The following is a 12,331-nucleotide window of genomic DNA, read 5'->3' on the forward strand; positions in this document are numbered from 1 at the left end:
AACTTGTTAAATGAATGACATCTTGCAATATGAGTAGTAAGTGACGCCAAATGTCAAATGATCACAATTGAGTCAATGGTTCTTCTCTCTCCCTCTCCCTCCCTCTCTCTCTCTCTCTCTCTCTCTCTCTCACTGCAGGATTGTGGGTGATTGCCTCTCATGCTCAGATGCTCGCTCTCAGGCCACAGTGTTTGGCAGAAATCAGTGACTTTTCAGAACGTTGGCAAGTGCCCACAACTGGCATTAGTGTATTTTTTGTCACTTCAAAGCACAAGAGTAAGCTTAGGAATGCTTTGCTTCATTCTAGGTCAGGCTGCCTGCAGATATAGACCCTTTCCTCTGTTGCCTTATTGCCAGTTACGCTAAAAACAGTATATGACAAGAGTTTATTAATACCGTACTGTGCCAACATCCATGCAAGTGTATATGATGGCTTCCATGCAGGAAAAGATGCCATTGAGCCAATAGATAACAGTGATTCGATTAGTGATCATGAAAGTCATCTTACACAATAAACCTCCTCTCTCTGGTCTCCCTCACACCAGTCACAACGGTTTGCAAAGGTAAGTGCAGGTTAACTTATTTTTCTATATATTTTGTATTTTCTTCATTATTTTATATTATATTATGTATTGTAATCATTTTTATATGAATATTTTTGGATTGCGGAATGAACCATCTGCGTTTCCATTATTTCTTATGGGGAAATTCGCTTTGATATACGAGTGCTTTGGATTACAAACATGTTTCCAGAATGAATTATGTTCGCAAACCAAGGTTTTACTGTATTTTAAAAACATACATATGTATATCAAACATTGAAAGTACCCCAAAATGTTAAAAAAAAAGGGAATCTTCTGAGAGGTTTTTTTTTTTCTCCTCAAAAAGTCAAGATTCTTAGTTGCAAACAAAAGAAGTCATTCTGACAAAGTTAAGCAGCAAAGGCACTTATAAGAAATTGACAGGGTGATTGAGGGCACTGAAAACACAGTCTGCAGGCAGAACTTCTCAGAGCAATGCCTAGGTCTGGCTGATAAGAAAACCATCACCACTGTTGCTGTCAAGTAACAAATGCCACCAGCAGGACACAACTGTTGGCTGTCAGAAATTCTAGAAAGCTACCACCTTTTAAACCGCAACCCCCAGAAGCTGTAAATGTCTGTTGCTAATCACCCAGCAAAAAACAAACAAACAAAGGAAACAAGGTGGAGGCTATTTCTTCAAGTTGCTCAACTCCAAATCAAAGTCATGGAGGGTTTTGACATAACTGACTTAGATTATGAAGGGATACTTCTGACTGCTGGCAGAAAAGTATAATGTAGGGGCAAGAGGAGAAAGCAAGGAGACAACTGAGGAAGGTAGTGCAATAATCCAGGTTGGAGGTGAAGAGAGGCTGATTGAAAAGGGAGTGGTGAGAAGTGGATGAATTCCAGATCTACTTCAAAGATGAGTCAATCAGATTTACTAATGGATTACATATATGTGAGGAGTGAAACAGGAATCAAGGGAGACTCCAAGATTTTGTCCTGAGAATTTGGAGACTGAGTTGTAATGAACTGAGATGGGAAAGATCGTGTATGGAGATGACAAGCAGCAGCTGAATACATGACAGGAGCTCAAGGCTGGAGATAGAAATGTAGAAAATATTTTTGTATAGTGGCTAGTACCTCTTGAACAGTGGGTAGGGATTTCCTGTTGGGGCCAAGTACAATCTGGACATACCTGGGCATGTTTGGTTGAAATCCCATTTTCTTAAAATTTTTTTTAAAATGTTTATTTATTTTTAAGAGAGAGAGAGAGAGACAGAGCATGAACAAGGGAAGGGCAGAGAGAGACAGAGATACAGAATCTGAAGCAGGCTCCAGGCTCTGAGCTGTCAGCACAGAACCCAATGCGGGGCTTGAACCCATGAACCAAGAGATCATGACTTGAGCTGAAGTCAGACACCTAACCGACTGAGCCACCCAGGTACCCCTGAAATCCTATTTTCATGAAGACTAGGGAGCCCTCCAAGAGGGAACTTAGGTTGAGTTTGAACCAATGGAAAATTATTTAGACTTTGACAGTGAGAAAAGATTATGAACAGCATGGGGACTATGATTTAGATTCATCTTTTAATCTAAACCCTATAGGAACACAGATAGGGTGTAAATAAAATCTAAAAGGCACCTGGGCATAGAGCACTGCCCTGGGATCCACCCTGATGGCCTGGCTCCTTTTTGGAATGGTGGCCACACAAGAGAAAAGACCAGAAAAGTAGCACATGCCTAGAAAAGTAGCACAAACTATTGGTGGAAATGGATTCATTCACCAGCTAATGTAAAACAAACACTTGGACACTATCTTATGGACGGTTTTGCAAGACTTTTTGGTTCTATGTTAGGTAGTAAGGACAAGAAACCAGGGTGTGTTACCAACCTAACAATGCAGTTGGCTCTGCTTGGGTAAAAACAAACAAACAAACAAAAAAACACACACACAAAAAAACTGGTTAGAGTATGAGTTTTTACTAATAAAGAGTTGAGGAAGGGGCACCTGGGTGGCTCAGTCAGTTAAGCAACTGACTTAGGCTCAGGTCATGATCTCACAGTTTGTGAGTTCAAGCCCCATGTCGGGCTCTGTGCTATCAGCAGAGTCTGGAGCCAGCTTCCGATTCTGTGTCTCCTCTCTCTGCCCCTCTCCTACTCATACTCTGTCTCTGTCTGTCTCTCAAAAATGAATAAACGTTAAAAAAAATTTTTTTAAGGAGTTGAGGAAAATGAAGGAATTCAGAATATTTTTCCAAAATGTGCCACTTTGGCATGTGGACTATTTTGAGCTGAAAACAATCAAGACCCTGTGGTCTCAGGGGAAAATTTTGACCCTCCATTAGCTGCCTAGAAAAATAACATAATAACCATACTCTTGTTTACTGTGCCTTTCCTAGTAACCTCTCATAACTGGCTTTCCCCACCCCAGTCTTTGGTCTTTACTGGGAGATGGTGTTTAAGGCAGTGGCTTGGGCCATTTTAGGGAGCTACTCAGTCTTCCTGGGTATCTTTCATGTGTACAGGAGGTATACATGTTATTAAACTTCTGCTTATTTTCCAGTGTTAATCTGTCTTTTTATTATAGGAGGTATCTCAGCCAAGAATTTAGAAGGGTAGTGGGGAAATAAATCTTCCTTCTTCATAGTTACAAGAAAAGTTTCAAGATAGTTATAATTATTCTTGAATACACAAAGATAATTCACCCAGTCCTGAGAACTGCACATAACCTCAAGCCCCCAATCATCCAAGCTAGGCAAAAGAAATGAAAGTAAAAATAAACTTTATAAAGTTACAGGTTTTAAGAAGGCAATTTAAAAAATTTTTTATTTATTTTTTGAGAGAGAGACACATACAGAGCGTGAGCAGGGGACAGGCAGAGAGAAAGGGAGACATAGAATCTGAAGCAGGCTCCAGGCTTCGCACTGTCAGCATAGAGCCCGATGTGGGGCTTGAACTCACAAACTGTGGGATCACAATCTGAGCTAAAGTTGGTGCTTAACTGACTGAGCCACCCAGGCACCCCAAAGAAGGCAAATTATATTTTGAAAGTGTATCTTCAATTGTTGAGTAGAGAAAAGAAATATATTTTTTTAAAAAAAGAGAGAAAGAAAGAAAGTGGCATTTGCCTACCATTTTCCATTTAATCTCCAAAGATGTTTAAAAACTAATTATAAAATATCAATTTGGGTGAGTCCATTCATTTTAAAATTAGGAAAATAAATAATTTAGTCTATCCAAATGAATACCAAATGCAGTGGCATAAAAAATCAGAAGATAAAGAATTTATTAAGAAACAAATTAACAGCATTCTGAATAATTTGCATCAAAATCCCCCACTGTGAATCTATAGCATAATTCTTATACTGTCAAGATATATTTTTTAAGCAATTAGCCTATCTAAAGGTAATGCTATAAAGTATGAAAATGTTCTAGGTTAAACTTAGTCTCAGTTGTACCTATGGGAAGCACATATGCATGCCTAAGTTATTAAAGGGAAGTAATAATAATAGTTAATAGATACAGTACTTATGTGTGTGTTGCACACAGTAAACATTTTTTAACGGAGTCCATTTTTTTAAGTTTATGTATTTTGAGAGAAAGAGAGAGTATGAGTGAGGGAGGGGCAGACAGAGAGGGAGAGAGAGAATCCCAAGCAGGCTGTGCACTGTCAGCACAGAGCCCGATGTGGGGCTCGATCCAACAAATAGTGAGATCATGATCTGAGTGGAAATCAAGAGTCAGATGCTTAACAAGCCGAGCCATCCATGCACCCCAAACACTGTTTTTTTTTTACAAATAATTTCTTATCAATTCAATGAAGTATGTTATTACTATCCCATTTTTTTGAAGATAAGGAAGTCAAGGCACAGAAAAGTAAAATGCTCAGTCATTTAGCCAGTATATAGGAATTGATTTGAACACGGACAGCTTAAAGAAATTGTGCTCTTCACTGCAAGTAGGATTTGCAATCAGGCAGACCCTATATTAATATCAAGTGAGGGCAGGAGACCGAGGCCTCTGTAAGACAGCTGTACTCGGCTCTTGCTCTCCACCTTATTCATGCAGTGGCAGGAGGGCATGTTCAACCTTCCTACAAACCATCCATCTTGAACAGTGTTCATTTTGCCAATGGAAATTATTCGTAAACATCCTTCTACTAATTAACAAACTCTCGGGTGTCAATTTTCATAACCGTATCTAAAATACTAAGAGCACCTTTGGAGTCTGGATTCCTGATTAGAGTGCTTCAGTGCTAACTAATTGTTCCTAGGATTTGGATTAGACTTAACTTGTACACACTAGCATACATAAAACCAGCTTATACCAAGTTATTATTGTGTGAGGTATTGTGAGAAGTAAGGGAGATGATTCATTTTCAGAAATACCAAATAAAAGCTGTGTTGTCTAGTTAACAGTAGGTTTACAACCTTTTGGAAATTTATATGAACACCCCCCCCCATAATGGAGTCCCCAATTTTAGACACTTCACTCCCTGGTTCTTCTTCCCTTCTCCATTTCTCAGGCTTATTTTCAAGGGCTTTGCAATGAGCATGCACCAAAGAACAAAGGGAGGGCGTACTGAAAGTCGCAGCGTCACCTCAGGGAATGTACATTTGTTCCAGTCAGACTACTTTTTGCCTTCCATGGGCACAGGCGATGTCCAGGTAAGGCTGTAACCTCTGTAGTACTCAGCCAATGAGGAACCAGGGGAGGGACTTGCATGCCAAGAGACAAATTGTCTGCTATAACTGCCCTGAGTGTGCCTATCCATTAGACACCCACTCTTGCCATAACACTGATTAAAGCCTCACTTCACTGAAGTCCAAGTCTCCCCGTCCCTCCTTTCATTGGGTCAATAGGCTTATTATTTGCTTTTTTTTTTCATTGTTCTTTTTATTTATTTAAATCCAAGTTAGTTAACATATAGTATAATAATGATTTAAGGAATAGAATTTAGTGATTCATCACTTACATAGAACACCCAGTGCTCACCCCAACAAGTGCCCTCCTAATGCCCATAACCCATTTAGCCCATCCCCCGACCCAACACTCCACCAGCAACTCTCAGTTTATTCTCTGTATTTAAAGTCTCTTATGGTTTGTCTCCCTCTCTGTTTTTATCTATTTTTGCTTCTCTTCCCCTATGTTCATCTATTTTGTTTCTTAAGTTCCACATATGAGGGAAATCGTGATATTTGTCTTTCTCTGACTCATTTTGCTTAGCATAATACACTCTAGTTCCATCCATGTTGTTGCAAAAGGCAAGATTCCATTCTTTTTGATCATCAAGTAATATTCCATTATATATATATACCACATCTTCTTTATCTATTCATCGGTCAATGGACAATTGGGCTCTTTCCATAATTTGGCTATTGTCGATAGTGCTGCTAGAAACATTGGGGTGCATGTTTCTCTTCAAATAAGCACTGTTGTGTCCTTTGGATAAATATCTAGTAGTGCAATTACTGGATCATAGGGTAGTTCTACATCTTAATTTTTTGAGGAATCTCCATACTGTTTTCCAGAGTGGCTGCACCAGTTTGCATTCCCATCAGCAGTGCAAAAGGGTTCCTCTTTCTCCGCATCCTTGCCAATGTCTGTTGTTGCCTGAATTGTTAATGTTAGCCATTCTGACAGGCATGAGGTGGTATCTCGTTGTGGTTTTGATTTGTATTTCCCTAATGATGAGTGATGTTGAGCATTTTTTCATGTGTCGGTTGGCCATCTGCATGTCTTCTTTGGAGAAGTGTCTATTCATGTCTTTTGCCCATTTCTTCACTGGATTATTTGGTTTTTGGGTGTTGAGTTTGATAAGTTCTTTACAGATTTTGGATACTAACCTTTATCTGATATGTCATTTGCAAATATCTTCTCCCATTCCATCTGTTGTCTTTTAGTTTTGCTGATTGTTTCCTTCACTGTGCAGAAGCTTTTTATCTTGATGAGGTCCCAGTAGTTCATTTTTGCTTTTGTTTCCCTTGCCTCTGGAGACATGTTGAGTAAGAAGGTGCTGCAGCCAAGGTCAAGAAGATTGTTGCCTGATTTCTCCTCTAGGATTCTGATGGCTTCCTGTGTTACATTTAGGTCATCCATTTTAAGTTTATTTTTGTGTAAGGTGTAAGAAAGTAGTCCAGGTTCATTCTGCATGTCACTGTCCAGTTTTCCCAGCACCATTTGCTGAAGAGGCTATCTTTCTTCCATTGGATAGTATTTCCTGCTTTGTCAAAGATGAGTTGGCCGTACATCTCTGGGTCCATTTCTGGGTTCTCTACTCTTTTCCATTAATTCATGTGTCTGTTTTTGTGCCAGTACTATAATGTCTTGATGACTACAGCTTTGTAATACAGCTTGAAGTCTGGAATTATGATGCCTCCAGGTTTCGTTTTCTTTTTCAATATTGCTTTGGCTATTCCTGGTCTTTTCTAGCTCCATACAAATTTTAGGATTGTTTGTTCTAGCTCTGTGAAGAATGCTGGTGTTATTTTGATAGGATAGGGACTGCATTGAATATGTAGATTGCTTTCGGTAGTATTGACATTTTAACAATACTTGTTTTCCGATCCATGAGCATGGAATGTTTTTCCATATTGTTGTATCTTCTTCAGTTTCTTTCATAAGCTTTCTATAGTTTTCAGGGTATAGATTTTTCACCTCTTTGGTTAGGTTTACTCCTAGGTATTTTATGTGTTTTTTTGGTGCAATTGTAAATGGGATCAATTCCTTTATTTCTCTTTCTACTGCTTCATTATTGGTGTGTAGAAATGCAACAGATTTCTCTACATTAATTTTATATCCTGCCACTTTGCTGAATTCATGCATCAGTTCCAGCAGTTTCTTGGTGGAGTCTTTTGGGTTTTCCACACAGAGTATCATGTTGTCTGTGAAGAGTGAAAGTTTGACTTCCTCCTTGTGGATTTGGATGCCTTTCATTTCCTTGTGTTGTCTGATTACTGACGCTACAACTTCCAACACTATGTTGAATAACAGTGGTGAGAGTGACCATCCCTGTCATATTCCTGAGCTTAGGGGGAAAGTTCTCAGGTTTTCCCTATTGAGGATTATATTAGCTGTGGGTCTTTCATATATGGCCTTTATAATCTTGAGGTATGTCCTTCTACCCCTACTTTCTTGAGTGTTTTCATCAAGAAGACATGCTATATTTTGTCAAATGCTTTTTCTGCATCTATTGAGAGGATCATGTGGTTCTTATCCTTTCTTTTTTAATGTGATGTATCACATTGATTGATTTATGGGTATTGACCCAGCTCTGCATCCTAGGAATAAATCCCACTTGATCGTGGTGAATAATTATTTTAATGTATTGTTGGATCCGGTTTGCTAGTATCTTGCTGAGAATTTTTGCATCCATATTCTTCAGGGAAATTGGTCTGTAGTTCTGCTTTTTAATGGGGTTTGGTTTTGGAATCAAGGTAATGCTGGCATTGTGGAATGAGTTTGGATTTTTTCCTTCCATTTCTATTTTTTGGAACAGCTTCAAAAGAATAGGTGTTAACTCTTCTTTAAATGTTTGGTAGAATTCCCCTGGAAAGCCCTCCAGCCCTGGACTCTTGTTTGTTGGGAGATTTTTGGTTACTGATTCAATTTCTTTAGTGGTTATGGGTCTGTTCAAATTTTCTATTATTCCTGTTTCAATTTTGGTAGTTTATATGTTTCTAGGAAGTTGCCCATTTCTTCCAGATTGCCCAACTTGTTGGCATGTAGTTGCTCATAATATTCTCTTATTATTGATTGTATTTCTGTGGTGTTGGTTGTGATCTCTCCTCTTTCATTAGTGATTTTATTTATTTGGATCCTTTCCTTTTTCTTTTTGATCAGTCTGGCTAGGGATTAATCAATTTTGTTAATTCTTTCAAAGAACCATCTCCTGGATTCATTGATCTGTTCTGTTTGATTTTGATATCATTGATTTCAGCTCTAATCTTTATTATTTCCCTTCTTCTGCTGATTTGGGGCTTTGTTTGCTGATCTTTCTCCAGTTCTTTTAGGTGTAAGGTTAGGTTGTGTATTTGAGATCTTTCTTCCTTCTTTAGGAAGGCCTAGATTGCTATATACTTCCCTCTTATGACTGCTTTTGCTGCATCTAGAGGTTTTGGGCTGTCGTGTTTCCATTTTCATTGGCTTCCATGTACTTTTTAATTTCCTCTTTAATTTCTTGGTTAACCCATTCATTCTTTAGTAGGAAGTTCTTTTATCTCCAAGTATTCATGGTCTTTCCAAATTTTTTCAAGTTTCATAGCATTGTGGTCTGAAAATATGCAAGGTATGATCTCAATCTTTTTATACTTGTTGAGGGCTGATTTGTGACCTAGTATGTGATCTATTTTGGAGAATGTTCCATGTGCACTAGAGAAGAATGTGTATTATGCTGCTTTAGGATAAAATGTTCTGAAAATATCTGTTAAATCCATCTGGTCCAGTGTGTCATTCAAAGCCATTGTTTCCTTGTTGATTTTCTGCTTACATGATCTGTCCATTGTTGTAACTAGGATGTTGAAGTTCCCTACTATTATGGTATTATTATCAATGAGTTTCTTTATGTTTGTGATTAATTGATTTGTATATTTGGGATTCCATGTTGGAGGCATAAATATTTACAATTGTTAGATCTTCTTGGTGGATAGTCCCCTTAATTATGATATAATGCCCTTCTTCATCTCTTGTTACAGTCTTTATTTTAAAATATAGTTTGTCTGATATAAGTATGGCTACTCCAGCTTTCTTTAGATGACCATTGGGATGATAAATGGCTCTCCATCCCCTTACTTTCAATCTTCAGGTGTCTTTAAGTCTAAAATGAGTCTCTTGTAAGCAGCATATGGATGGTGTTGTTTTCTTTTCCATTCTGATACCATATGTCTTTTGATTGGAGGATTTTGTCCATTGACATTTAGAGTGAGTTCTGAAATGTATGAATTTAGTGCCATTATCTTGCCTGTAGAGTTGGTGTTTTTGGTGGTGTTCTCAGGTCCTTTCTAGTCTTTGTTGCTTTTGGTTTTCTTTTGTTTCATTTTGTCTTTTCTCCACTCAAAGAGTTCCCCTTAAAATTTCTTACAGGGCTGGTTTAGTGGTCAAGATCTCTTTTAGTTTTTGTTTTTCTGGGAAACTTTTTCTCTCTTCTATTTTGAATGACAGACTTGCTGGATGAAGAATTATTGGCTACATATTTTTCCAACGCAGCAGTTGAATATATCCTGCCACTCCTTTTCTGCCCTCTCAAGTTTCTGTGAATAGGTCTGCTGTGAGCTTGATCTGTCTTCCCTTATAGGGTAAAGTCTTTTTCCCCTTGCTTCTTTCATAATTCTTTCCTTGTATGTATATTTTGTGAATTTACTATGATATGCCTTGGTGATGGTTGGTTTTTGTTGAATCTAATGGGAGTTCTCTGTGCTTCTTGCATTTTGATGTCTGTGCTCTTCCTCAGATTAGGAAAGTTTTCTGATATAATTTGCTCACATAAATCTTCTGCTTCTTTTTCTCTCTCTTCACCTTCTGGGACTCCTATAATTTGGATGTTATTTTTTTAATAAGTTACTGAGTTCTCTAAGTCTTGTACTGTGATCTGTAGCCTATGTTTCCCTCTTTTTTTCTGCTTCATTATTCTCCATATTTTTTTCTTCTATATCACTCATTCGCTGCTCTGCTTTGTCCAGCCTTACCATCATGGCATCCAGTCAAGATTGCATCACAGTTATAGCATTTTTAATTTCAGCCTGGCTAGATTTTATTTCTTTAATCTCCACAGAAAGGGATTCTTTGGTGTCTTCTGTTTTTTTCAATGCAAGCTAGTATTCTTATTATCGTGGTTCTAAATTCTAGTTCAGACATTTTATATCTGTGTTGATTAAGTCCCTGGCTTTCATTTCTTCCTGTTCTTTCTTTTGGGGTGAATTCCTTCATTTTGTCATTTTGGAGGAAGAAAAAATAATAAAATAAAAAATTAAAGTTAAAAAATTAAAAATAAAACAAAAAATCAAATAAAGGAAGCTGGATCCCAGGTATGTTTTGGTCTGCTTGTTGAAAGAGGCTTGATAGAATAGAAAAGAAAGAGAAAGGAAAGAAGAAAAAACAGTAAGAAAAAAATGTTTTAAATTACAGAATAAAATAAATGAAATAGAATAAAAAATTAAAAATAAAAAATAAAGTAAAAAAAATTTTTTTAACTAAGAAAGAGAAAGAAAAGAAAGAATTAAAAAAGAAAACTTTAAGCAAATACAGAAGCAAAGAAAATGAATAAATAATCGAACCAGTGAGCAGAATGAAACGTGAATGGTTACATCCAGTTTCTCCTAGAACTGAAACTATGAAGCACTCTATGGTCCATATACTAAGCAGGTAGAGTGACTTGCAATGGTCTTCTGGGGGATGTGCTTAGAGGGCACTGTTAGGCAGGGCTTAGTGTAATGGTTCTGTTCTCCACTAGGTGGCGCTACTTAGCTCACTGAGGTGGATCAGTGTACGTGTGCCCATGCACCGGTACCTGAGAGGTGGAAATGGCTTTACCCAGCTCCCTAGTCACTGGCATAGGAACTTCATGCTCTCACATACCTTGGATCAAGCACCTCTACTTTGTTTCAGGTTTCTATCCACTCCCCACCTATAACAGTGGGCTTATTTCTGGCAATTTGGGGGCTTGGCCGAGATTCACGTCAGCGGGCAGGGTCCAGGTCCTCTTGTGAGAGAGGAGACGTGTCCCACCTCAGTTTGGGTGGCCTTTTTGCAGGAGGGCCCCTGGCCCTTGGGGGATTCGTGGAACTCAAGAACTTTTTTTACCTATGGAGATAGAAGAAGTGATGCTGGGTGTAGCCTATGGCAGCGACCTGGTAATTCTGTGCAGGGACTAAGGTAGGCAAGTTAGCCTATAAGTATTACCTTGGGAGTCCGGAAATCCTCAGAGGCTGAGTGTGTGTGACTGAGACGTATTCTAGATATAAAGCGAATGCTGAGTCTTGAGTATCCTAGATACAAAGGGAATGCTGAGTCTTGATCCAAGGTTCCCTTCTCCTGCAAGGGAAACATCTGGAGACAGACAAAGCGGGTTCTGGAGAGTTCAGGAAACCTCCATTAATGGTGGTTGAACATCCCAGGGAAACTCAGAAGCAGGAACTAGCCTGGTCAAGGATGGGGAAAAGAAATTCTAGTATTAGGGGTAAGGGAAGAGACACCCAGAAAGAGGTGGGGACTCTTCAGATTCCCCCAGATAGTCCACTGGGACAAATGCTACAGTACTGGGAGGACGCTCCTTGTCTACTGGTTTGTGTCCAAATCTGAGGAAGGAACTGGAACAACGTGGGAAGGACATAGAGAACTTCCCTCTTCCCTCCAGGGGCTCAGGAAAGGGTTCTAGGTTATTCTCATTAAGGGAGGTCCCTTTGGGATAGGTAGAAATTGGCTTTGTCAGTGCCCCCCTCACCAGTTCTGAGGTAAGGAATTTCAAGAAGGAAATAAAACCACTGTTAGAAGCTCTATTGGGCTTGGCAGATCAGGTTGATCAGTTTTGGGGACCTAATGTTTATTCTTGGGCTGAGCTGATGTTTATCACAAATATCTTATTTACTGAAGAGGAAAGAGGAATTATCATGAGGGCTGCAATGTCTATTTGGGAAAGAGAGCACCCACCCAGCCTGGGTGTTAGGCGAGCTCAACAAAGCTGGTTGTAGACCTGGTTGGGACGACCATGATCCTGGGGACAGGGTTAGGATGCAGGATCTAAGAGAGCTAATAAAGGGATCAGGGAATCAGCTCCAAGATATCAGGATGTCGCCAAAGCTTTTGAAATA

At 38.8% G+C, this 12,331-nt stretch overlaps 1 protein-coding gene across 1 annotated transcript in view; it reads left to right on the forward strand.

Annotated features, from left to right (window-relative positions):
• Window positions 1-210: 210 nt before the first annotated feature.
• GLIPR1 (GLI pathogenesis related 1) overlaps window positions 211-12,331 on the forward strand; it is a 61,478-nt gene continuing 49,357 nt past the window's right edge. Inside the window, exons 1-2 of the mRNA XM_053226507.1 lie at window positions 211-563; window positions 5,053-5,194. The gene's annotated coding sequence lies outside the window, so the exon portion shown is untranslated. The remainder of the gene's footprint in view (window positions 564-5,052; window positions 5,195-12,331) is intronic.

This window comes from Acinonyx jubatus, chromosome B4 (assembly GCF_027475565.1).
Source record: "Acinonyx jubatus isolate Ajub_Pintada_27869175 chromosome B4, VMU_Ajub_asm_v1.0, whole genome shotgun sequence".
Classification (NCBI taxonomy): domain Eukaryota; kingdom Metazoa; phylum Chordata; class Mammalia; order Carnivora; family Felidae; genus Acinonyx; species Acinonyx jubatus.